The following is a 26,055-nucleotide window of genomic DNA, read 5'->3' as shown; positions in this document are numbered from 1 at the left end:
AGCACAGCAAGACATGGAGGGCAAGAAGAAGGAGAAGAAGGTCAGGACAGGCCCAAATCCCTCCATCTTGTCCCCTTGAACCCCACTCTAAAAAGCCCCAAAATTCTACTTTTTTACCCTGTGTCAATTCACCTATCACACCACTCAAACCCTTGTGGCTTGTAATTTTCCGTTTCCAACAGAATAGTTTAACCTTACGCTAGACCATGATTTTCCAGCTCATTTTTTAAATGGAATGCTCTTCAGGAGATCAGCTGTCCTGCACTGGCTACAGCTCAGTGATTTGAGAAACACAAAGCTCTACATCCTGCAGACTGCAGCCCCCAGAATGCCCTTGTTGTCCCAGCTCTTCACACTTGTGTCACACACCCTCCTCCCCCCTCAGGAAGATTGCAAAGACACCTGACAGGGAAAGCACAGCTTGTCCAGAGTATTCTAATGGCTTGGCTGCAGCTCATGTTGTGTGCTCCCCAGTAAACTACAATCTGAGATTGTTAAACTCTAAGCACTGCTGTTGATAAAAATAAAATGAAAAAAAAAAAAAAAAGCTGACAACTGTGTGAAGATGTGGAAGATGTGAAGATGCACTCTGGAGAACAGTGTGAAATGAAATCACACAAAGGTAGTTTCAGAAATAAGGACTCTTGAAAGGAATTATTGGAGAGTCTGCGGAGTCCAAGACACATAAAAAGCATCTAGACTGTAAATATTGAAAAAAAATCTTCTGGTAAGAGAACAAAACATTTTAAGTGCTGCACAGGAAAAAATGGAAATCTTTGCAGTATGCAAAGATTGCAGTATAATTGTGCACTTTATAATTCTGAATTAGTGACAGAAAAGTAAAAAGGGAAAATTAGTGTAGTTATCTTTTCAGGGCACTGATGAGAAGTATTCTTTAAATGTCTATATGTTTTGGGGCTCTGGTTTGGAAGTCAGGATGCAGTATTAAAGTCAAGTAAAGCAAAACGATCTGCAGCTCACCATTGTGCAGGAAATGTTTCAGTCTAGGGAATAGGGAATTTTAACCCATCATAGGGCAATTTAACCCATCATCTTTTTTCCAGAAGAGAAAACCCACGGCTGTCTACTACAGACCACTTGGTACACAGATGGTGGTACCTCAGAGAACAAGATGTGAACAAATGGAAGGTTTGGCAATTTTGAGAAAAACATCTGTATAAGTTCTGAATGAGCACTAACCTTGCTGCCATGGAATAATCTCAGCATGCAGCAGCAAATAATTTATCCCAGAATGGTTTAAGTTTCTTAGCCTAAGCAGAAATACCAGTCTCCACCCCTGGAGTGCCTCCAGGCTGTTCTGTTGGCCAGAGTGTGAGGGCAGCTTGGAGAGAGAGAGGAAAGAGCTTTCAGTGAGGATGAGGATGATCCTCAGCTGGGACTGAGAGAGGAAAGAGCTTTCAGTGAGGATGAGGATCAGTTGGGACTGGGAGATGTACATGGAGAAGTTCCTGCTCGTCTCTGAGCCTCCTGCTGTTTACATAAAGGATCATTATCTGTGTCTTGCAGAGGAATCAAGAGATTTGCTGTGAGTCTCAGATGGGCTTGAGCCAGAAACTCACTTCAAAGCCCTGAAAGTTGAACTTCAACTGCCTAAAACCCAGAATCATCCAGAACAGGCTGTGGATGGAGCATGGGACTTGTGACAGAGCTGTCCTGGTGTAAAATGGCAGCTGAAGGAATGTCTGGGGTGACATTTATGCAGCTGAGTCCCAGATTTGCATTGGGCCCTTTATTTTTCCCTCAACAGATGGAGAGTTAAAGAGATACTTTCAAACCTGATTTCATGTGCTGACAGGTTACAGACACAACCTCTGTTTCTTGAGGACTAATCCAGTGGTTCTGCACCTCCACCAACCACAGCAGGAATCTGCAGAAATTCAGACACAAACCAGAAGCAGTTCCTATTGTTAGAACCACTTCTGAGTACACAAGAGACAAGACAGAAGAAAGGAGCAGCCATTCACAGCATGTGCTGCTGTTAAGGCTCATGAGCTCTACCCAGGTAGCAACTCTTAAGGATATAGTATAAAGTGGACTTGAACAGTAACACTGGATATTTCCTTCCCCTGCATGCCACAAAAAGTAAAGTTCATGAAGAGTCTTTCATTAGAAGCCATGCAAAAATTCATTGCTGCTGTCTCATTAAATGTTTAGAAGGATTTCTTCAGAAGGAAATGAAAGAGAAATAAAACCTTTTGCCCCACAGCCAAAAGGTAAACCCATACTGTTTCCTGTATGAGTGGAAAGCAAACACTGAAGGAATAAAAGTGGATTTATAGGAACTACCATTGCATGTGCCTGTGCACACTGACGAGGCATAAAGAGCTATGGGGTTGCTGAATCTGAGGACACTTTTGTTGATATCTGTTGAAAATCACTGTTGCATAACTCATATCCCAGCACAGAAAGATGTCAGAGAGCAACAGCAAAAATACAGCTTGGAAGGATTTGTCTTCACAGATGGTCTAAATTGTACCACAGAGCACAGACTGTGTTTTCTCCTACAGCATTTTGCAGGTTGTCTATCCTGAATTCCCAGCTATAGAACTAGGAGATGGATCCTGAAATTATTTCTTAGTGCAAAGTCAGCAAATATAAAACTAGTGAATGAGCCTTGACTCAACATGACTTTCTCTAGGTGCCAAACCAAACCTTATGCCAGGACAAGCTAAGATCTACCAGTTCTGATGTGACATTGCAGCTATCACAGAAAACAAACAAACAAACACTGGAGGAGTGGATATATTGGTCAGTGTTCAGCAGGGTGAGCTGACAGCTTTTTACTGAGACAGATGTGCTGATTTACCTTAGGTACATTCAGTTTTGTTTTGAAAAAAATGGGCTTGCATTGCAGCTACATGAAGCTAGCAAGGTCTGAGGAATTACATGGCTTTTTTTGAGGACACCACACATATTGAAAAGTTCCTTGCAAAATCCATGCCATCCTCCGTGGTTCTCCACAGACTCATTCTGTTTTCCTCATGGACCTTTCTTTTGCTCACAGATCACCTCCAGGGTTCACATTTACTTCCTCTGCATTGAGTTTATCCATGAGGGAGTATGGCTGCCTTCAGCAGCTGGTCTCTCTCCTCTTCCTCAGTGGATTCCTTGGGATGTTCACATTCTAATATGATGCATTATGTCTGTTTTGATTGTCCACTGGTCAGAAGTAGTTTTATCCAAAAGCCTGTGAATGTAACAACTCTCACCAGCTTAGAAAAAGAAGAGCAGAATTTACTAGTACCTTTTCAGTAACCCATAAAAATTCCTCTGGCTTTTGTTTGTGTGGCTTCTCCTGGAAAGTGGGGGGTGTGAGAGAAAGTTAGAGCCAGTCATAGTCTACTATGAAAATTAACTTTAATGGGGAAAATAATGTTGCTTACAAACCAAAGAAGCTGCACTGCATGGGAAATAGAGCATGAAAAGGATTTGTGCTGTGATGTCAAGATTAGAGAGAATAAGCAACATGAATTAGCAAGTGGAATGCAAATATTGTACATTCAAGTGTGACTTCAGTGTAATATCAGAGATGTGGGTTCATAAGGAATTAGAGCATCTCTAAAATAGTATTCAAACTGCTGGTCTCTGCAGACTGGAGTCCATGCACTGTAGCTGAGGTGTCCCAGCCTTCATTGAGCTAGGGCTGATGCTTTCTCCTTACTCCTTTTTATCAGTATTAATTGCATGAAATTCGAGATTTTGTTTATGCAGATACACTGCATTTAGGTCAGTGACCTGCTTACAAGAACATGTGGAGGTGGACACATCCTGGCTCAGGACAGAGACAGCAGTGGCAAAGCAAAGCTAAAGCACAGCTCCTCCTGGGGAGGTGAGGGCTGAGCAGTTCATCTGGGAGAGGGGAGAGTGCCAGTGAGCACCAGCTTGGCTGCTCCGTGTGCCACGTGGGGCAGTGTGAAAAACAAGGTTCACTCTCCTGTAAAAATTTAAAAGTTTAAAAAAGTACAATAGGAGACAAAGACAATAAAGCAAAGATGTACAGCCAGGTGCCTCCTGGCATTCCACCAGGAGCACACCTGCTATTTTGGAAACACCCTTTATATACCATTTCTGTGGCATCAGTCTGTTACATACTCATAAATAATTATGCATAACAAAGTAGTTTACATGTTCCCCAAATGAGTTTACATGTTCCAAGAATTGTTTAGCCTGGCTCCTCCTGGGGTCTGCCTTTTTAGAGCATGCACATTCCTTAGTTGTGGTTTTAGTCCATTCTTATCATCATCTCCAGTTTGGGCCTTGATCCACACTTTCTTCAGATGATGAGTGCTGATAGTTGGCATATCAACAGCAAGGTCCTCATCCTGTGTTCATTGGATGTTATCCCATCCAAGCAGGTATTTTAACACAAACACACTTATATCAGCTATTTCACTACTATGTCTAAGCTTAGTTATCAACAGAAATAAAAATTATATCTTTATAGCAAAGTTACTTTAAGATGATACATGTAGAATATATTTTAGTATTTGCAAAAAGCCAATATTATAATATATATCTCTAACAGGCAGGAACAACAGACTGCACATCCAGCCTCCTGCAATTCTCTCTGCACTGCCTCGAGAACAGGGAATCTTTTAATAGAGATTAATTTTTTCTAATGCCCCATTATTTATTTTCAAGGTCCAAGACCACCTTGTCCCTGAATGTGGAACACAGATATCATGGTGCACTTACAATAAAACAACTATTTACATGTTTTACTGAATGAGGGCTCTGATATATTAAAAGCTTTCCATAAGTGAAGGGGTTGGACTAGGAACCTCCTGCATTAAAGGTTTTAATGTCTTAAGAGCTTGGAGGAACAAGTATTTAAAAATAAGAGCAAATGTTCAGTTTCCTTCAATTCTGCATGAACAGCCTATCTTCCTCAAGGACAAGGTCCAGGTCTCAGCTTGTCTGTGCCATTCATGTCCGGTGGTAAATTTAAGGATGATCATCATTATCTCCTTGTTACCAGGCTCTCTGCTTGTGAGCTCCTGACTTTGATTCAAAAATGAGAGGTTTAGGGCTCACACCATATAATTCCTTCCTATTTCCCCCTAATTTGCAGGTTTAATGCCACAGAAATTGGCTTCTCTCACCCTTATGACTTTCCCTTTCCTCCATAAATGGTGTAGTTGCATTGCAGTGGCTGCATTTGTCTCAACAGCTGCCTCCTGTGTGCATTGTGCTTTCCTACTTGACCCAAAATTGTCTCACTACTTCATTTTTTGGAGGCATTTCATTGCTTATCCTTGAGGAAATTAATTCCTTCCTTGTAGAAGAAAGCCAGCTTCTGTTTTCCACTTGAGTACTTTTTTTGGGCAGAGAGGGGAGGAGGAATGAAGTGGGTGATTTGGGTTTTTAAATCAATGAACTGCCAAACGACAGTACTAGTGCAAAAGGGCAAGTATGTAATTTTCTCAGTAGCAAATATAGCTACATGTATCTAAATCTGAGACATTCATCAGCTCCTTTATAGGATAAGACAGGGCTAAGAAATGATTTTCTGTTTAAGTACGTAAGATCAAACATGTTTGTCATTTTAGCCTTCTCTTTATTCTATCTGATTTCAAGATCTTCAGACAGACTCTCTTTAGATGTCATTGCTTCAAGCTTCTGCTTTTATCACATTAACCACTCTTCATGAGCTTTTACACATCAAAATGTATTTGGATACATTGTTGAAGAAAGCATACTTGTGAAGACTTCAATAAAAAGTTAGAGAATTTGTGCCTGAAACTTTGTACAAACACACTCAGAGGAAATAAAAACATTGAAACAAAAACGAAACCCCAAACAAAAATCCACAATGCTTCACTCACATTTTGTTTTTTCAAGGAAAAGAAGACATTTTCCTTATGTTTGAATGCAGCTTTGTGTGCAAAACCCCAGACACGGTGAGCCATCTCGTGCCTGTCAGATTCTTGCTTTTGCAGAGTTTAGTACTTTTGTGGTTTTGAATTCTTCTCTTCCTGCCCTATGAGGCAGAATGTTACACCAAACTCTGCAATTAGGAAGACCTGCATTTTCTAATGAATCGTCTAGGCCTTTATTGAGCCACATCTTCAGGTATGTGTGGATCCTGCTTCTATTTAAGTGTTTGACTAGAGAAAACTCTTCCCAGCTTTCCCAGCTGGTAGAAAGGGCTGGGGTTTGCCCTGCACTTTTTTACTGAGGACAGACTTAGCCCTTGTGGGGTCCTTTGGCCATTTCCTCACTGGTTGCCATCACTTGTGTGTCAGCAATGCATTGCAGTTAGCACTAATGAACGTGAGAGAGTAACAGTGCACAGCACTGAAGCTCTCTCATCCCTCCCACGTGCAGCTTTGGGCTCATCTCTGGCAGGAGGGTGTGTTTGTACTTGGAAGAGGCTGGTCCCAGGGCACACCAGCAGTGTGGGGTGACAAGGGGACACCAGCAGGATGTTTCCTTAGCAAGCATTTCAGACTGGCAGGTTTCTTATCAGCTTCAGACTCACTTATTTTTGAGATAAGGCTGCCTCTTGCAGTCAGGCTGGAGTGAAGGACTGTTAGAAAGAAACTCCAGAAGCATTTCAGGGCATGTTTGTGCACATGCAGATAGATGGATTGAGAACAAGCTGGCCAGCCACCTGAAGGGCTCTGTCACCAGGATCTGCTACAAGATAAACTTCCTCTCTTTCATCAGCATCCCTGGGGTGTTGGACTCTCACTGAAGCATACACCATGACACTGATATGTCAGCATGTTAAATAAGATAAAGCCCAGTCACTATATTTGCATCACCAAGTCTAAGGGTTGAAAGCACCCAGCTTGCTCAACACATTCTCCTGCATTTCCCTTTGTTTGAAAAGTATCTGCTTTAGTTCCTTGCATTAAAAAAAAAGACCAACCCAAAACAATTATAAAAGAGTACTCACATGTTTGTGGCCATCCCCCAAGTTCTGCTGTGGAGCCTGTCACTCAGAGGGAGCCCACCTGCAAGTGGGTGAGGGAATTTGTGAGTACAACAGGTACTACAGGGCTACTACTACTCTTGCTTACCCAAGATGGAAAGCCATAGGCTTCCTTGTTAGAAAGGAAAGGTGCCTTGTGGGAAATAGTAAAGGTGAGAAGACTTTCAGAAAGCTGTAAAAGCAGGCCTCAGAAACAGAAAGAACAGAAAACTCAGAGCTAGCTGCAGCTGCAAAGTTTTGAAAGTAGAAAAAGTTACAATGGTACAGCAAGCAAGGGCATGAAACAATAGCTTGAGTTTTAGGCTTGGCTAAGATAGACTTTAAGAGTGCAGAAAAATATGCTTAGCAAGAGAGTAGAGGGTTTTAAGCTTAATAAAGGGATATTGTGCAATAGAAAGCAAACAAGCAAGCATTGTGTACGTGTGCTTTTAGTGACTGGCTAGGAGAATTGTCTGTAAGCATTAGCAATGTGCTATTGGTTCGAAAGTTTTTAAAATGCTCTGTAACAAAGAAATCTTCAGCTTCTGCTGGCAAGACATGAGCTGTTGCCATCTTCCAATTGTCTCAACCATGTAATGATGAGACTGATGCCACAATAAAGCTCAAGGAAAGTATCCCAGTAGTCCCATCCTGTAGTGAAAAAACACCCACACAGTGCATCTCCTACATCTTTCAAAGATTTTCTTCCCTGTTGTGTGGCTGCCTGAGAAGCGCACAACCCCCTGCTCTCAGCTGAGTCCAGCTGCACAGCCCACACCTCCCATACACTATTTTCAGAGCACGTTGCCTGGAGGAAGCATAGAGCAAAGGTGTTATCAATCACTAGGAGCAGATTTCCCTCGGCCATTTCAAATCTTCCATTGCAGAAGGTCCCATAATGTCTCAGCTGTTAGCAATCCAGTCCCAAAATGACCATTTCACAGTCGTAATTAGTTCAGAAATTAAACACCCCTCCCAACATCTCATCCCTCAGAAACAAGACTAAAAACACTATTTGTCAAAAGTCTAACAAAATCACCCCACACTCTCAAACTCATGCAGTGTGAAGATAATGAGCAGTACTCTATTTTTTAGTCTGATCATTGATGTCTCTTAGATATAATTGCACAGAAAAGAAAAGATCTTGTATTTAAAATATTACCATAAATGAGACTCAAAGGAAACATCTTTTCTTAATAAAATGCAGAAAATCTTTGAACTCAGAAGACCTAAATGGTAAATTCAATTGTCTTCCATTTTCATGCTATGTAACAAAGACTTGGAGCTCACAATGTCATGTTTTTTCAACTCCTCTTCCCTGTTAATTTGATAGGTTAATTATGTGACATACATGAAACACCTATGACTAACGATAAATAATTTAGTGTTTGACACACACTGTTGATGTACATAGGGATAGGTTTGTAGTTAGAAACAAAAAAAGGCCATTCAGTGGCTTCACAGATAAGGGCACTTGACATACATGGGAAAGGCACAGTAGCAAAGCATTCTTTTTGAGAGCTGTTTTCTAGACAGTTTTAAGCCTTGATTTATCAAAACAAGGAATTTACAGAATCCCAGAATCACTGGGTTGGAAGAGACCTTCAAGATATCGAGTCCAGCCCAGCCCCAACACCTGAACTAAACCCTGGCACCCAGTGCCATATCCAGGCTTTGTTAAACACACCCAGGGATGGTGACTCCACCACCATTCCAGAACCATTCCAGGCCATTCCGGAACTTTATCACTCTTTCTGTGAAAAACTTTTCCTAATATCCAATCTGTATTTCCCTTGGTGCAGATTGAGACTGTGTCCTCTGGTTCTGTCAGTGCTGCCTGGAGAAAGAGCCCAACCCCAGCTGAGCACAGCCACCTTTCAGGGAGCTGTAGAGTGATAAGGTCACCTCTGAGTCTCCTTTTCTCCAGGCTGAGCACCCCCAGCTCCCTCAGCGGTTCCTCACAGGACTTGTGTTGGTCTTGAATGTTCAGTCCAGGCTGTTCCTGTTTAAGAACAGATTGTTCCTGCTAACTTGATTGATCCTTGATTCCCAAACTGGGGAGTGGTGAGGTGCAGGTGAGCCACTGGCACAGCAGCAAAATCTCCCCCAAGACAGGGTGAGAGAGCAGCAGCCAGTGCAACACGAGTGTGCACATCTGGTCACCACCAGTGCTCAGGTTTGTTTGCAGCTGCAAACAAAATTCATGCCAGGGAATCTGGGAGAAGCTTAGAACAGATCCTTAGGAATTTAGCTGGAAATTTAGGAAGGAAAGGTCTGTGTAAGTGAAGAAAGAGTTGTGGTGACACTGATTGCTCAGTTCTCTCAGCCTGCTGGTAACAGTGTGCACTGTACTCTGACACTAGATGCAACTTCTTGGCTATAAAAGATCACTTCCCATTTCTTGATAATTTTTTTTCCCAGATTTAAATGTTTTTAGGCTCTGACTAGTCTGTCTAGGTGATGTGTAATCCCAGTTAGGTTTATGAGTAAAAGGTGATTTGCATGTGTATGTGTGCAAGGTCTCTGTTCCCCATGCTGCCTGCTGCCAAGGGTGTGCCTGTGCTGCAGGGCCAGCCCCAGCAGGGACACAGCTGACACTGGTGTGCTCATACAGCTACCCCAGACTGCTGCTCAGCCACCTGGGCACTGCAGAATCACCCTCACTTACACCTTCTTATGAAGAGACATATGCCAGCTAGAAAAGGGGAGGTGGGAAAGGAAAATGGAGAGCAAATCACTTGCAATAACCTACCATAAAATTGTTATCTTACAAGGGAGGTGTGTGACACCCAGCACACCAAAAGGTATTACTTCCTTAGAGAAGGCTGGGCGTGAATATCTTGCACTGAATTTTGTAAAAGATTAAATGCTAATAATCAGATCAAATGTGGATATATGAGATGGGAGATGAGGCTGGGAAATTGCTTGCCAGACTGAAGGAAGAGGAGGACAGCAGTAAAGTTATTAGCTCAATTAAGGAGAAAGATGGTTTGATGAAAACCTATACTCACAGAAATAAATCAAGTATTTAGAATATTAAAAAAAAAAAAAAACAAACCCACCAACTTAAATCTGTGGACAGCTTTTCTCTGACATGCTCTGTGCCAGTGCAATCTAAAGACTTCTGTGTTTGTGAATGAGTATTACAAGAAGTTATTTGCAAGAAATAAATATAACAACATTTAGCAGCCTTTCAGTATTTTATAGAGTTACTCAAATGGATCTCACAGATGGGAAATTACTGTTATCCCTACTTTTTATGGACAGGAAGGGACAACACTCATGGCTGCAGCTTTCCCTGTTCTATCCTGCATCCCTCAGGCTCAGGGCAGTACATGGCTCTCCTGATGCTCATCCCCTTGTGGGCCAGCTGTGAGGCCATGAACTCTGCTTCCAAGATTGATTTTGATGCTGAAGCATTAAAGCAGCATTTTAGGTACCAGTGATCCCCAGTGCAAGATATTGGTGGATGTTTATGAAGCATTTTCTTACATTCCAGTCTGTTAACTTTTCATTAATTCACAGATAGTTCTAGAAACATAAAATGTGTAACAGTGGATTGCCTACGTGATAACTAAAAAAGAAAAGAACTATCTTAAACTCCAGAGACCCTCACTAATTGACCTGACATGCTTATTAAGCAGTTTTGATCAGAAATAATTAACATAACCCAGCTAGACCAATTAGACCTCAGAAAAGGGGAAAAAAAAAAAAGAAATTGGATTATAGAAGCTTCAGTTTGAAGAGCATCATTTGCAATATGAAATACCAGCTGATTCAGCAAACAAGTAGTTCAGGAAACAAGTTACAACCCCTGACCTAAGGAAATAGTAGATAAACTGAAAAGCCATGATGATGTTTTCCTCATGGCAGCCATGCAGAAGACTGATTATCAAACTTATCACCTCGAGAAGAGGTGGGCAGAAGACAGAGTAGTTTAGCAAGTGCAGCAGCACTAAGAGAATAATCTAAGGGTGGTTTCCACACCAGAGGCCCTGGGGATAGGTGAGAAAAACAGCTTGTGGGAAGCCTGCTTTGGAAATTTACCCTGAGAGACACTATTACTAATTACTATTTGTTGTTTGCACTGCAGAAGACCGGAGATCTCAAATCCAACTCTCCTAAAGGCAGAGAGAACTCTGCTAAGAGACCAAACAGTCACACACAGGAACAGGCCCCCCACACCAACCTCATCACCTCTCCTGATGACTTTTCATCCCTGTTTTCAGCTGCAAGGTGGCAGGGCCTGTGCTGGGCACACCATCCCAGCCTCACACTGCAGACAATCCCCAGCCATGTGGTGCTGCTGAGCCACGAGCCAACGTGCCCCTTCCTGAGCCACCTTCCCCAGGGCTGGCCACGGGGACGGCCAAGGAGCACTTGGATATATTAGCAGGAGGAATGTCAAGCTCCTGTGACAGTGAGTTGTACACATTTAATTCTTTTCTGGCAGAAAGTTGTCTTGAGAATTTGAGCAGCTGCTCAGAGAGGCTGACTTTCAGAACAAGTATTTTGGTCATTAGATCTGAGATAATATGGTGCCAGGGAGAACTTTCAGTAAAATGGTGTAGAAAACCTTCGTAAATGGAAGTTCCCTGCCACAGAATATCACATTTATAATGGCCTGTTTAGGAATTTAACTAATGTCAAGGGGGTTGGTTAGAGGTTTTGTGCTTTTTTTGTCCCACTTATACCTGTTTTCATAGACAGGTGTGTTCCTGTGTGTGTAACACAGGAGGATGTCAGATCCTGCAGGAAAATAACTGCAAACCTCAGCATCTCAAGATGCTGTCTTGAAACTTCATCTTCTCTTAGTGGCACCAGAAAACGAAGTCCTTTATGCACAAAATAAACAGCTTGAAAAATCTCAAACTTCATGTGAAATATTCAAGGAAATTTTTTTCATCTTAAACCTTGATGCACATTTTGCATTCTTGCACATCCCCAAAATTCCTGTCATCTCAGGGAATGTGGATTTCAAGGCTTGGATTCAGTTGGACTGACTAATTACTTGTGTTGTAATGATCAACCTGCTTAATTTATCACTTCTTTGAACATTTAATTAGCCAACAGTGCAAGACAATTTAGTTCTGAATTAGGATAAATTAAAATGCTAGCTTTGCAGCTTTAAGGATATGTGAACTACCACCAATTGCTGCTATGAAAACATTCAACAAAGCAGAGAGAAGAATGCAAAGATCTCAGCCAGGTTAATGATTCTGAAGTAACAGCCTTTGAAAAGCTAACTGTGAAATGTGTCTGCTCAATCACATGTCAATCTGCCTATGCTGAAAGATAAAAACAAGAAGCTGAAAATGGTGATTTCCTCCTCCTCCATGCTCAGCTCCAGCTCCTTCCAGTGCAGGAGGCTCCTGAGGCCACCCACGCATCCACTCCTACCCCTGTGTGACTGGGGTCCCAGTTCAATCCCTGTGCACATCCATTTGGGGAAAGGTCACATGTTTTCCTATCAACAAAACTGTAATTCGTATTTCTAAGTACTCTGAAACTGCTTTGGAACTGCCCTGCTATGTGAGAGTTAAATGTTCTCTAACTGATAGAGAATAATAAACCTGAATATAGAACTTTAATAGGAAAAATGAGCAGTGGAGATGGTTTAAGATTAGTAATTCATGGAGATGCTTTTGTACAGATACCCAAACTGCTTCCATTATGTGTGCTGTCACCTGGCTTCCATGACCAAGCCATTGTAATAAACTGAAAAGGACCATGGATAACACTTTTAAAAGTGCTAAAGAAGCACGAGTCTAATTCTTGCTGGTTTTCTGAGACTCTCATCCTCAGCCTTGCACCTGCAGCACACATTTAGCCGCCTTCTTAATATATTTTCATCCTTATTATGGAAAAGATGGGGCTCTTGATATCCTTGTGTGCCTTGATATCTTGGCCAAAGCCACAAAAGGAAAAAATTGACTGTCCAAATCCTTGGGCTGTTTAGACCTCTGAGAGTCTTTGCTCTTGAGGTGTTTATTCAAAATGTGAGTACACACTGTTTGTAGAACAGAAATGAGGACCAGTGAATCCATTTCTTTCTTGTCTAATGAATATAATTCTACAATTGCAACCACCAGTGAGATGCAAATGCATTCAGAATCTCTTGAAGAGCTCTGAGAGATGCCCACATACATCAGTATCAGACATCTACGGATACAGACACCAGGGGTGGCAAGCAGAAATACCAGTTTAGTTCCAAATGATTCTGACTACATTTTTCAATGGTGTATTTAGTGCTAATTAGTCCATTTTGAATTGTTTGCCCAAACTATACAATAGTATCATTTCATTAAAAAGGCTTCAATTAAAGAAGAGAGAAAAAACTTCCCAACAGAAAGCTATCTGCACACTTATTATATCTGCACACCCCATATATGTACACTGTATAATCAGGCATGCTCAAATTAGAGAAGAAATTACAGCTTTGCTGTTACCATGAGAACAGCAACATTTCTCACAGCCTCTTAAAATTATTAACTCAAGTAGCTTATATCTTTTTAAATTTCCTTATTATTTATTTAGGGTTCTACAAGCTTTGGCTGTACTCACACTAGCCAGCAATAATCACATCTCAAGTGAACTACTGCCAGCATGGAGAGAGCCTCCACCATTTTTTGCCAGGCACTATAATTAGCTTTTATCCTTCTGTTGTCTTTTTTTTTTTTTTTTTTTTTTCCTAGTAGCCATGTGTGGACACTACAGTGGAAACTGCTACAATGAAAAAGCCAGCAAAGCTTACAGGCACCTTACAGCCTCACAGCAGTGAGCAAGTTCAGTGGTGGTCAGAGTTCAGCAGTGTTACAGATGGTTGGCTCTCACAATGAAGGGGTGAGCATTATGTGTGTGTTAAGAGAAGTTTTGTAGATGTTTGGCTGTGTTGCTGCAATGTGCCCTCCCCCTTGCATTGTTATCATGGGATGGCCTTGGTACTCGGGGTATTTGGGAGGGGTTGGCTCAACTATGGCAACACCTGACCCCAAATCAAGGTGTGAGAAAGTGATCTGCACCCCTGGGCAGCAAGGAATGAGCCACTGACAGGACTTTAGGAGGGGCTAGAGGTATAAAAGGTGGAGCATCCATTTTGTGGATGAGCATGTGGCTGATAGTCACAGAGACTCCCAGTGCTGAATTTTTTCCTTATTTAGTCCTTTTGCTGTATTTTTTTTTTGTTAGGGTTTAATAAACCTTTACAATTATAAAAGTGAGCACACGTTTCTCACAAGCAGTGTGAGGAAAAGGAATGAAGATTGGAGCCTCAAACCCTCTCCTCACAGCCAGTACAGGTCCAGGTCTCAGTGTCATTGTCACCCCAGAGCCTGAGGTTGCCATGGCAATGTGCAGGGAGTGCTCCAGCAGGACCAGGGCTCTGTGTTTTCCCATCTGGTGGTGACTTGATCCTCTGAGGCACAGCCTGCCCTGTGCTCTGCCTCTCACCTCAGCAGCAGTTGGAACAGTTTGCTTTCAGCAGAGAGGGGGTGAGCAAAAGCTGCTGGGAGCATTTGGCTCAGTGCAAAGGAGATTAAGGGCAGGAGCTGTGTCTGAACCAGAGATCCTGCTGGCAGTGTGAGCTAGTGGCAGAGCTGGCCTGATTCATGATGCACTTCATATGCTTTACGTGTCCTGGTGGCTTAAAGGAGATGGAGGGGACATTTGGAAAAACAAAGGATTCCAGCTGCCTTGTTACCTGCTGACACAGGAGTCACTGTAGCTGCCTGGGCAATCCATCATGCTCTGGCTCCCACCTAGCTGCCAGCTTTCAGGTCATTCCAGGAAAAGGGACTCATTTGGCCACGTGTCAAAAGGTGAATTCCAGTTTTGGTCTGCTCAGCTTAGAGGTGTTTCAGACTTTCTTCATGACATGCTCTTCATGACATGGCTCTGCTGCCATCCCAGAGCGAGACAAATAATAAATTTAGGATTTCAGAAGCCAAATTCACAGAATTCCTTGACAATTCTGTTTCTCTTCTTTTGATTAATTGCTACTTAGATACAGTCAAACACGCTTTAGGGCCTTAAGATGAGCTGTGTTTTCTCCTTTGGTTTCCAGATGTGAATATCAGACCAGCTCAACCAGAGACAGTGGCACAGGAGGGGAAGGGAGTGAGTGGCAGCACCTTGGGGCACCTTCACAGCCTCCAGGAGCCCCCTGGCTCTGCAGGTGCTCAGTGGGATCACTCTACATGTGCCAAGCTTGGGCCACCCACTACAGTCTTGCACTCTGCAATATGAGTAAGAATCAGCCTGGATTCCTGTTCTTCCTTTCTTGTTTTTCTGGGGATGAGAATAACCCCTGTAAAGAGGCCCTGCACTTCCCTTGACAGTTTTCAGACTCTCAGGGGCTTTGTGCCCCATGTCTGTGCAGCAGAGCCTTCACCAGGAGCTCAAGGAAGCCACGCTGACCTGTCCTGCTCTCAGAACAACCTTTGTGCTTGTAAATCACAGAGGTTAGTGCAAACAGCTCAGAGGTGTTTTCCAATACATCCTTGCAACCACTTTTAGTTTTGCTTGAGTCCTTGCAAGGTACAAAACATTTCCAGAGGGAAAAAGGCCTTATGACTGGAGAGCAGCCCTTTCAGCCTCAGTGCAACCCATTTTTAAGTATGCTCAGGCATGAGGCAGGCAGACCAGGTCCAGTACAGCCAGGTTATTACAGCCTGTCCCCCAGCCATACAAATTTGATGTGTGCACTTGATGTGCATTTCACCTGTACGAAAGGGGCCCAGTGTATTTTCTACAGCACTCACAATGGAGTAAACTAAGCTGACACTTCTCAATACTACTGGAATGACTAGTTTTTAAATGACTTTGTATTACCTTGCTATCTAGGTACCTTGCTACCTCTAATCTTGCTATTAGGTTTTTGGTTACTTGTAAACCCAAAATTTCTTCTTACCCAGTGCTTCCAGTAGTTTTGCTGCCTCATCTTCTAAAGACTCCAAGGCTTTTGTGATCAGTCGCCACTTGTTGTTTTGAAAATAGAAGTAGGATAATGAAGATATGTTCATGCTAACTATGAGGGTAAAGATAAGATAAAGGAGGAATATTTCAATAGATGAAAATAGTTTTGAAGATAAGGAATGCCCAGGAATTCAGGGGGAAATAATAAGATTCCAGAGATAAAGTAAACTATAACAATCTTTATGATAATGGGAGAGGAACACATTAAGAATTTTATTAGCAAGAACTACAAAAATTAGCTCTCTCTAATTTCATCATAGAATCAGTGAACATTTTGTTTCCATAATAAAAACAGCAATGAAAAGAAAATTGGACACAGGGCATTACACTTTTTCCTCTGGAGGGGAAGATGATTTCTCCTCTCTGAGGAGCAATTTGGACAATCAAGGCTGCAACTCTGTGGGACACGGTGCAGGTCACAGCTGTGCCATCTCACCCACAGGTCCCTCCACTTCACAGCTCCCTCTGCATTTGATCAGCACAGCCCTGGGAGAGTCCCACCTCCTCAGCCAGTCACCCCAGAACAGGAATCACCAATATTCCTGATGGATGAAGGGGAAATTTGTCTTTTTTTTTTCTTTTTTTTCTTTTTTTTTTTTTTTTATTTTTTCCTTTTCTGCACAGTGACAACAAATGAACCAGGGGCAGGGGTCTGTATCCACAGGGTGCTCCAGTGCAGGAGCTCCTGACACTGCCTGGCCTGAGCAGGCCATGAAGTGTTGGTTCTTTTGGGTTTTTTTCTGTTTGGGTTAGGGCTGGTATTGAAAGCATTCGAGAGGTATTTTGTGTTTGGATCAGATGTTTATTATTTTTATCTATATTACAGTCTTACAAGTTGTGAGTTTTACAGTATTTTACTAATAAGCTACAAAATGGCTCTGTGTTTATTTTTACAAGTTTTTTTTAAGGAAAAATGATCTCATTAAGAAATGACACTTTAAAATTATTTTTACTTTTAACTCAATAACTAATTAATTATGTCTCACGATGTGGACTTTTCTGTCTAATTATAAAGTATTACTTAAACTTATGAAGAAGAAGGTGAAGAAGAAGGACTAGTTATTGTTGTAAAACTTTTATCCCCATTTTATATATATTACTATATTCTAAAACTTTAAACTCTAAATTTTCTACTAGGTGATATTACACACATCTAATCAAACCTCACACTTATAATCTCAGTTCTGTCATTCAATTTTGGAAGCTTTCTTCACATTAAATGTGAAGTTAGGCTTCAGGTGTGAAGGCTTCAGGTTAAATGTAGTGTTCTCTTGAGGGTCTGTGCCTTTCAGCACAGAAAGCCTAAAACTCTGAGTGTCTAGGGTTCTAACATCGAAGCACCACAGGATAATACACACAGTACCTTGAGCTCAGGGAGAAAAAAGCTGGGCCACACTAAAACTGCAGTGAGAGGCTTCTTATGGCCTCCTCCCTGCCTGCTTTAATAATCAAATGAGGACTTGGGGATTGCAGAGTGGCAGAAAGACTCACTGGGTGAAGTTCAAATGAGTAAAAAAATCCTAAAAACAGAGCCACTGATAGATCTGCAGGGAGCAGGATCCAGCTTTGGATATGTTCCTGAAGCAGATCCAACTTGGGATTTGTTCCTGAAGCAGAGGGAAGAAACTGTGCTCAGCCTGACTGAGTCATAGGTTCAGCCTGAAGAGCCCAAGTTTGGCACTTTAGGTTGTGACTCAGTTACTGGAGCCATTTTCTTAATCTCTGACAGAAAGTGTAAGAACTACAAAGTGTTTGGTGCAAGAACAGCTTCCTCGGTCAGAAAAAAAACTGAGAGAGAATTTTACTCTCAGTAAACAGTAAATAAAAATTTACTGTTAACGTTGAATTAACAGTAAATAAAAAAATTTACTGTTAATTCAACGTTAACTTGAATTCAGACTCCTGAGGTTTTGCATCATGACAGTCACCACCTGGAGCTGCAAGGCTGCAGCTGTGATATGCTTGAGGATTAGAAATTCTTGCATCTTTAGTTTTTGAAAAATACTTTTCAGCAATCTACATCAGCTGCATCATCTCTTCTTAGTACCATCCAAGAGATGTGGAACTTAAAGTTCACAAATGCCTCATTGCCAAAGCCCAAACTGGGTTCCAGTTGGCTGCTGAAGCCTCACTCGCTGGTATATTTTCTCCCATCTCAATAAAATGTGCACAGTAGTTCAAGACTAAAATGCATCCCCTTGTAATGATCATTATGCTGCATTTTGAAGCCCATTTATCACTTCTCAGGAGCCATTTGTAATATCATAACCTTGCTAGCTCACTCACTGTAAAAAAAATAGCTGTTTCCAACATCTAATCCTGCAAGAGTAGGTTGTGTGCAGTGATTGCTCCAACTGCTTTGCCAATGAGTTGAAACACTTTTTGCTAGGGCCATTAAGCAGACCAGGGGAACATGCAGGTATGTTTAATGCTCAGGAAATCAGTACAATTGAATTCCAAGGATCAGGGAGAAAACAAGTAAAATTAGAAAGGCTGATGAAATGAACAAGGGAAAATGTGCATATGTTGCTAAAGAACCTGAGCTTGTAAAACGTGGCTTTGGAATTTTTTGCAAGCTTGAGATGTAGCAGTGTTAAGCTGGATCAGTTTATCTACTCAATTATCTTGGTATAAGCATTAGCTCTAAACCAGGAGATTGCTCCTAGGGCCATTACAGCTCCTGCAGAGCTCAGCCAAGGAGTATGTCACATTTAAGGCTTCAAGTTAACAGAATTCCTGGATTCACAGCTCTGAAGAGTTACCTGAACACAGCATCTTCACATTCCAGTCACTGCCCAGGCTCAGATGATGTTCAGGGTATTAGTTTAAATGTAGTAGCTACTCAGTGCTGTAAGTACTCTGAGCTGACGTTGGGCTAGATCAGTTGATAAAGACTGGTTTGCTGTTCAAATGTGCACAGAGAATTCTGTGGGTTTTTGCAGTGAGGCATGAGAAAGACTGGTTGACTTCTAAGCTACTACAGGTCCATCCTGTCAGTACTCCTTCCCTTTCATTGCTCTCCTTCCCTTCCAAATGTGGAGGAAGACCTCACATCTACTTTTTGAATAACAGCAGCTGTGGGAACTTATCCCAGAGAAGGATGCTCTCCTTCACGTATCCCTGCCAGCATCTCCTGGTGCTTCAGGGCTGTGTGTTGGGTGAAGGCCAGTGAGTTTCTCTGTGATGTCCAAGAGCAGCAGTGCCTGCTTGCCCCATTTCTGTGCCTCCAAACCCAGTCCCCAGCACTGGAGGCCATCTCAAGGTGACCAGAAAGGTTAACCATCCCCTCTTCTCATTTTAAAGAAGTCACAGGTTGGCACACATGGCTGCCAACCCTTTGAATATCAAACTGCTATGGATCTAATTTATTGCCCTTGATTGTGAGTCCTCTCTCCTCACCAAGCAGTAAATAAAGGCTTTTGACTTTAAACACAGCTCAGATATGTCCTGACTGCAAGCAGCCTGCTGCTCTCTCAACACGTTTATCTGATGTCTGCAGGAGGAAGGACAGGGAGCAGGAGAGCAGATGGTGCAGCTCTCTCAGAGCAGAGTACAGGCTAAGGATGCAGTATGTAAACAGCCAGTATTTCCTAATGCAACACTAGAATTACTGTGGAGAGGATTTTATTTTTAAACTGCAGCTTAAATAAGATGATTGCTGCAGACCACATGGGCTCAAGTGCAGCTGGAATGACAGCAAGCCTGTTCTCCAGACTGAAGGGAGAATCCCAAATATATGGGTTAAAGTGACCAGGAATGTGGGACAAAACAGCAGAGCAATGAGCTACTGAAGAGAAAAGGGATTTCCAGTACAACCTGTGCCTGAAGTGTCCTCTCAAGGAGAATGGTTTTCGTCCTCTTTAGAAACATATTGGAGTGGTGGGAGAGGAGTGGTGTACTCTGAAAAGCGAGTCAGTTGAAACGGCTCAAAAAAGGGAAGAAGTGTAAAGGGAGACTGAAAAACAAATGAGAAAAACAACTCAAAGCAAAGGAAGGGTCTTTCTGGGGGAAGGGAGCTGGTGTAAGTAAAAGTCAGCACTTGGACCAGGTGGTGAGCAGCTAGTAACCAGCTTTTGTTCCATCACCCAAATACTTGCCTCTTTCCCCTCACATGACATGCATTATTCAGTAGGAGCAGAGTTTCAAAGACCTAATTAATCCTTGCAATTAAGTTAAGTTTTCAGTACTTAATTCTAAGTAGAGTGTGGTATTTTAGTCTGGTTCAATTAAATAGCCTGTATCACTTATCTCCGTCTCTCATGCAGAATGTGAAAAATTAAATTGAGCATGCTGAAATTTGTTTGTTGAGAAGGTTTCCTTCAGAAGTACTTTCAGAAAATGAGGCAGTAGCACAAGAAGGTGCATATCCCTTTGAAATGGGACTGGGGAGTACTAGTTATTTTGGTATAAAAGGGACAGAGATGGGGAAAATCAAAGGCTGGGCCATTTTTCAGCTCTCCCAGTTTGGAACAGAGAGAGTGAAGGTGCTGTGCTGGCTGAGGGGTGCTGTACGGGGAGATAAACCAGGCTGTCCTTGCCCCAGGGGCTCAGCCATCCTGTGTGGTCAGGGGCTCTGGCAGAAGTGCCCCTCAACACCCGTGTGCTGTGATCCATCCAGGGCTAGGGCCTGTGCTGTAGATGTCGGCGAACCCAATGGGAAGAATGATGATGTCTAACTCTTATTTCAGAAGGCTGAATGATTTATTATAATTAAGTTATAATACATTAATATGCTATATAAAAGAGGATACTAAATACTACATGCTACTTTCTCTATCATATCTAACTAACTCACAACTCGTGACCCTGTTCTCCAGACACAGGTGGATCCAATTGGCCATCAGGCCCAAACAATCCACCATGGTCCAACCAAGCACTCACTCTGGGTAAACAATTCTCCAAACACATTCCACAAGAGAAAAACAAGGAGCAGAAATAGAAATTGTTTTCTTTTTCATTTCTCTCTGTGCACTTCAATAAAAAATCCTGAGAGAGAGAGAAATGTGCTTGCCACAGGCCTGCATTTAGGCAAGAAGCAACCAAAACAGCAGCAGGAGAAATGGAATCTAGGAATGGTGACACAATAGAGGAGCCCTCCCACAGTCACCTCTGCCAGGCAATTGGAAAGCATTTTCCTTCTTCACTGATCTGAAGCTTTTGAAATGAATGTGCACTTTTTATTCCCCCTCCCTTCCTGAGATATAAGCAAAAGAATACTTAGTGATAATGAGTACTATTGCTAATTTTGCACCTTCTTCATTAATTTACTTTCCTCTTGTCCTCGTTTTCTCCATTTATATAGTACAGCTTCTACCTACATCATAAGAGCTTTAAAAGGAAAAAAGGGATTTATATTTAGCATGATACTAATATCTTTTGCAGCATATATAAATAATTTATGCAGTGAAAATTCAGGCCTGTATCTTGCATATTTTGATTCACTTTTTTTTTAAACAAAAATGTATAAAAAGCTACAGAACACTTGAAAATAAGTGACTGCTCTCAGGCACATGGGATAATTGTCCTGTGCAGGGTTAGGAGTTGACCTTCAATGATCTTTCTGGGTCCTTCACAGTTCAAGATATTGTATGATTCTATGATTCCATTTTCTAACAGAAAATACTTGTAAATGCAAAATGATTTTATATCACAGGTTGCACATAACACAGAAGAGATCTATTGAAAAGCAGTCCTACGGAGGTGTTGTTATTATCTTTTTATTTCTTGCAAGTTCTCGTGATGTTAGAAAGCCAAAGCCCTGAGAACAGGAAGCAGAAGGGGAGATCTCTGCTGGAACTTGACTGTGCAGAGGCAGGAGAATCATCCAGCAGTAGCAGCCCAGCAGGACAGGGAGGACAAGTCAGGAAAGGGCACTTGGCTGGACCACACAGGTCTTGCCTGCAGGAAAAGTGCAGTGATATTTTTATTAAAATGATAAATTTAAATAAAAATATCACTGCTCTCTTCAACTTAAAAATAATATTTGCACTAGTCCTTCTGAATGTCTGGCCAGGAGAATTTAGGTTATATTACCTGAACCAGTGTGGCATGTCTGTTCAGAGACAGCAAACTGCTGAAATACTGTGAGAGAGACCCATAGAAAACTCATTTGTTTGGGTTATAGGGACTTTAAGGTCAGGTTAAGGAACTTTTAGGCTGCTGTTACTTTTCCAGAAGAGCTAAAATTTCAGCAGAAGGTGCAGCAAGAAAGATCTCCTCCATCAGTAGCAAGCTTGATGCTATCACAGCTTCTGCAGCAATAACAACCCCAGCAAGCTGGGGCTGAGGGCGGTGTTGAGAGCAGGAGCTCCCTCTCCAGCACAAAGCTGTGTTGGTGTGGTTATTTTTTCTTTTTCACAAACAGGATGTGACTGCTGGGGTATGTTCTTTGAGATTTATTTGCAGCATCAGCCTCATTACATGGTTGAGACAATAGGAAGGTGGAAAAACTCACATACAGCTAGTAGTAGCCAAAGATTTCTTTGTTACAGAGCATTTAAAAAACTTTTTAGCTAATAGCACATTGCTAAAGCTCACAGACAGTTGTTTTAGCCAACCACCAAAAGTACATGTACATCTGCTTTACACAATGCTTGCTTGTCTTCTTTCTAGTAACAATACACAATACTCCATTATTAAGCTTAAAACCTTCTACTATCTTGCCAAGCATATTTTCTTGCAGTCTTAAGGTCTATCTTAGCCAAGCCTAAAACTCAAGCTATTGTTTCATGTCCTTGCTTACTATACCATTATAACTTTTTATACTTTCAGACTTTGCAGTTGCAGCTAGTTCTCTGTTCCTCTGCTCTTTCTGTTTCTAAGGCCTGCTTGCCCAGCTTTCTAAAAATCTTTTTTCCTTTACTACTTCCCACACAAAGCCACAACCACGTGTGGCAAGGAGTGCAGTCCAGAGACTGCAGATCCCTTTAGATGCAGATGGTGCCTTTAACAACCCTCCACATCTGTGGGTCAAGCATATTGTCCTCCTCTCCCAGGCTGCAAAACCCCTGTGCATGACTGAACATTCAGCTATGGGCTCTCCTCAGTGCCCTACTGTCGCAGCGCGCCGGCGCGGGGCGTGCTGGGCGGCGAGAGCAGGGGCGCCACCGTTCCCCCGCGAGTTCTGCAATCCCAGCTCTCGGCAGGTTCAGCGCAGGGACAGATAACGAGGACACGGGACTTGGGGAAACCAGAGTGTATTTATGGGATGGACAAGATGCAGCCCCAAGACAAGACTCAGGGGGGTGAACAGAAGTTTTTATACAGTAACTCAGGGGGAGGGGTGCAGGAACATTAACCAATGAGGGTAAAGATGGGGAGTGGTCTAAGGTGGGACTAAACTATTGTAAACCTATCAGGAGAAATAGGGGAGTGGAATAACACTCCCCTATAAGTAACAAATAGGGTGCCAAGTATAACAAAATAGACAGGGAACACTCTGGAAGGAGGGGTAGGGATAGGGAGGATTGACAAGGAACATTCTGGAGAAAGGGGTGGGGAAAGGGAGGACTGACAACTTGGAATGGAGGGGGTTAGGGAGGACCTGGGGAAGATTGGCAACTTGGGAGAGGAGGGGATTAAGGAGGAAAACAGGGGGCAGACATGAACTTTAAACAAAACACACTACAACACCCTACACTTGTTTAAACCCCATGTGTGAAGTCAGTGTTGGGTAGGGATAAAGCATTATTCGTTCTTGTACGTTCTGATAGTACAGTTGGAGTTCCCAGGATAACGACTAAAAACCTGATCTCCTCAAGAAAACCGGCCTTGGTGAACACATGGTCAACCTACCACGCAGCCAGAACAACCCTCCAGGAACTTAGGAACCTGATAGCCTATTTTAACAATTTTTTACACAGAAATAGAAAATTCAAAGACAATCACATTCCTACACATTTGTGGCCATCAGTAGCTAGCTAATTAGGCACCCAAACAAACACCTCTGTCAGGGAAAGGCAAGTGGATTTCAGTTCACGCTCTGCTTGGTGGTCACTGGCTGGCCTGTTTTCTTCAGTTTGCTCTCATAAAGGACATGTAAGGAGGCTGCAACTACTCTGTGTAGTAAAAGACCAAAAAGGAACAAGAAGCTCAACTTCATAGGAAGCTTGACTCCATTAGCTGTGTTGTTCATAGAACAACTTGGTGTTTTTAGAACACTGTAAATGAAAGCTTTTGGTTTTAGTGGCAGAACAAATGGTTGAAGCAGCTGGAAATTTCTGAAAATATTAATAGTGGTAGTAGTAATAAAGCACAGAAGGTTCACTCTGTATTTAGTTCTTGTTCTAATGAGTTCTGAGTAGAAAAGAATATTTTAATAATGATATATTTTAAAAGTAATTTATAGGTGTTGTATTATTATTATTATTATATAGTGCAATGATTATTCTTCTCTAAAGTCCTGAATCATTCAGGGGGGGAAAAAAAATCATCTGGTATTTCCCCCACTGACTCCAACAATTCAGGACTGAGCTATCACACACTTCAGAATGAGACTATTTCTTGAAAGCCTCTGTCCACAGTCAGCTGGCAAGCCATGTCTGCCAACAGTAGGATTGCCAACAGAAAGAATTCCTCACAACACCAGAGGAAGAAGCCAGTCATCTTGTGACCCATGTGAGCCAAATTAACAGCAAAACACCACTCAAAGTTCATAGACTTGACTGAGCTTACGCTGACAACTCTGTGTTCAAAGAAATACTGAAGATTCCAGTTGTTTCTATGCATTTGTAAAAAAAAAAAAAAGGCCTTTTCCTGCCTTTTTGCAGCAAAGTAGGCATAAAGCTGCAGTGTTTTTTTTTGCTGTCCTTGTCCCAAAGAGAGCATAATCTCTGACACTGCTCACAGTGCAGCTGGGGCTCCTCCACTGCCCATCCTGCTGAAAACCACCACACAACACTCCCTCCTGCAGGGGTTTCTGCATTGCAGAAACAGTCCTGTCGTCGCCTGCTGCCCACTGTGAGTCCATTGGCATCCAAACCCTTCTGTTGGCTTTTTTTTTTTCTTTTTTTTAAATATTTTTCGCCCTTTCATGGTGAGTGGTAGACATGGTCTGGCTGGTAGCTTTGGAAGTAGATCTCCATGTATTATTGCTGCAGTAAATGAGTGGTTTCATTTCTCACACTAAAGAGAAGAAAAAGTAATCTGTACAAGGTGATGGATGATTGCTCTCACAATTTGTAATAAGTTTTAATAAAACTGTAGGAGAGTGTTTCCTCCCTGCCGCATTCCAACATAAGGTAAATTTTTAAAACCTCTCTCAGTGCCACAAATGTTACATTCTTCTCTTTAGCTTAGAGATATTCCTTTTTTAACAGGAAAGAAAGGCACAGAGATTTCCTTTCAAGATGGTGAGGTTGATATGTCTTGGTTTGAAAAGACAGGTGTGTGCTAAGGAAGGCAGGAGCCTCCTTAAAATGGAAAATGGAAAATGGAAACCCCTTCCCTCTGAATTATTATAATTTTGAAATTAAGGGGCTCTCAGGCAAAGATATGGGAACTGGAATAACAGTTCTTTACTAGGAAAATTAGAAATACAAATGCAATAGTACAAACAACAAAATTAGAAATACAAATGCCAGAGTGAGAGCAGGCCCTGGCAGGCTGTGGGTCAGGGTGGTGGCAGCAGTGCCATTCCATGGGGGCTCAGCCCTCCTGCAGTGCCAGCTGTGCTTCTGCTGGAGCAGGATCCTGGACAAGGCTGGAGTTTTCCTCTGAAGCTCCAGGGCTGCTGTGGATGGGCCTGGGCTCCCTCTGGGAATGCAGTGGAGAAGAAAGCTGCTCCTCTGGGAATGCAGTGGGCAAAGGCTGCTGTGCTGTTCCAAGGGCAGATTGGATCCAGGTAGGAATGCTTGGCTGCTCCCCTGGGCAGAGCCTCTCCCCATGGGATGCTGGAATTTTCTCAGCCATGCAGGGACACTCAGTGGCCATGGACAGAAGAGATCTCCTGGAAGGAGGATTGGCTGTGGGAGAGATAAAGAAAACTGCCCATGAACAGCAGAGAACTGCCCCAGCTCTGACAGATGGGGACAGAATACACACCCCCAGCCACATCTTGCATTTCCAACCTAAGATAATATGTTGTCCACATGGCTTGCTGTGAGAAACACTGGTGGAGAACAAACCACGTGCCCAGGATTTCCCCT

This window comes from Vidua chalybeata, chromosome 20, assembly GCF_026979565.1.
Source record: "Vidua chalybeata isolate OUT-0048 chromosome 20, bVidCha1 merged haplotype, whole genome shotgun sequence".
NCBI lineage: Eukaryota > Metazoa > Chordata > Aves > Passeriformes > Viduidae > Vidua > Vidua chalybeata.
The sequence above is the reverse complement of the archived record's forward strand: the minus strand, read 5'-3'. Positions refer to the sequence as shown.